The sequence below is a fragment of the Daktulosphaira vitifoliae genome, unplaced genomic scaffold, assembly GCF_025091365.1.
Source record: "Daktulosphaira vitifoliae isolate Bord-2020 unplaced genomic scaffold, ASM2509136v1 Scaffold_838, whole genome shotgun sequence".
Classification (NCBI taxonomy): Eukaryota; Metazoa; Arthropoda; class Insecta; order Hemiptera; family Phylloxeridae; genus Daktulosphaira; species Daktulosphaira vitifoliae.
In genome coordinates this window covers 1-1,938 of record NW_026100401.1, presented here as the reverse complement: position 1 = coordinate 1,938, position 1,938 = coordinate 1, and the positions used below count along the sequence as shown (strand labels likewise).

The 1,938-nt window shown below is 31.9% G+C and overlaps 1 long non-coding RNA gene across 1 annotated transcript; it reads left to right on the top strand.

Annotated features, from left to right (window-relative positions):
• The first annotated feature begins 895 nt into the window (after positions 1-895).
• LOC126909671 (uncharacterized) lies at positions 896-1,938 on the top strand. The gene is made up of 2 exons (XR_007705082.1): positions 896-1,451; positions 1,724-1,938. It is a non-coding gene; the product is annotated as an uncharacterized LOC126909671 (long non-coding RNA).

Below are 1,938 nucleotides of genomic sequence, written 5' to 3'. Positions count from 1 at the left end.
ATATTTAGAGTGACTAATGATATAAGTGGTACACCTCAATCATTTCTATTCGCTTTGCTATCAAAACGTCTAAATAAATTTGAATCTGATTCTGGCAATGAAAATTTAACACATGGTAAAAAATTTATCAAAGGTATAAAAATTCCACTTTTAAAATTACTTATTATAAAGATTTTACAGTGATAATATATGTATTACTTTAATAATTTAAACAATGTAATTCATTTTAGGGAAATGAAAATTCCAAAAAATAAATGAGTTTATAAATATTAAGTTTAAGATCACTTATGTATATTAAAATGATCATATAAATGTATTTTTCCTAAATTTATACCCCTGTTAAATTAATGTAAAACTTAGTAATGTACTAAGTTTTCAAGTCTATTCATACAAATTAATTTTGGCTGATTAATTGTTTAGAATAACTTAACAAAATTTATAAATCCGATTCTAATAACAAAATTACACTAATAACGTTTTTTAACTCTTGTAGTTGACTATATAAATTAAATTCTCATTAAAGCTGTCATAAAACGTTCTCAATATAAATAATTTAATAAATAATACAATTATTATCACTTTTTACAGCCATAATGGGTGGTTTTATCTTATTTCGTGATGCGTATACTTGCTTATTTAGATATCTAGTCTAGCCGAAAACGATAGATGGCGTTTTATTTTATAGTCCATCCGTCGGGAACACAGACCACGGTTCAATGACGCGTCGAGATGACCCCGCAGACTTTAGTAGCGACAAGAGTATCAAACGTTTCCATTGGATAATATTCATATAATAGACGACGTCACTAAAAGCGTTAGCCAATAGGATATACTGTTACATAGCGTGCAGCCCTACCCGCTACTGTGGCTGCTAGACATAATTTTCCCACCGACGAGTTACCCTAAACGCGATAAGACGATGGAGTTAAAAAATAATAAATAATAACACATATAAATATAAATTATACATACATATGTGTAGCCTATGGTAAGTACACATGTACGCACGGATTTAATTAAAAATAACAACAAAACGCCACGCCTGGTCTGTCGGTACGTTCGATAAGTCGGTTTATTCGGGCTCAGTTTCGCCGAGTTGTTATTAGCGTCAGTCTACTTTCGTGCATGCGATATAATAGCCGATAGAATAAGTGTCTTGTAAATTAATTGTAATTATGTGGTTTCTGGTGTCTGTATAGCTAATGATAATGAATCCGTTTTCACTGTGATTAATTTGTAATTCGAAGTGGTGTACGACTTAAAATAATTCGTTGTATGGGTGGTGAGTTTCGTGATGTGGTACAGCCGCTTCAAATGATGACTGACTAGAGGACATTTCCTTAAAAGGGCATTATATTGTCCAGACTACTTTTTTAAGATTATGTCAAGTCGAATCTCACCGATTTCCTGAATCACTAAGAAAATCACTTAAGTACTATATGTATAGTTGTGTAAGTACGCAGTACTGAGAACGTTATTGTTGGCTCACGAGTTCCGTGATATCTTTGTCGTGTTATTGTTGTCGAGCTTTGAATCCTTTGTGTCTAGTGTACAATAATGTACATTATCATTTTTTAATAGTAGTAATGATAAATGCGTAGAGGGAGATTATTATTAGGTCACAATAGAAATGACGACTGATTGATAACGCGGGTCGTGATTTCTGGGATCAGTATTAATTGTTGCTATTTTCTTAATTGTTTGTTATTTGTTTTCTTTTTAGTTACATTTTTTCGTGGATGTTCTTTTGAAATACCAATACTGTACCAAATTTCACTGCTGTAATAAGATGTGGTCTAGTAAATGGTACTTATAAGAGCTAGCAACTCATTGCTGGCAGGGTTTGTGCAAGATAGTATGGATAATGGTGGAGGAGCTAAACAAGCTGATAGTTGGCACAAACATGAACAATTTATGATGGTTGAAAAACAAAAAACT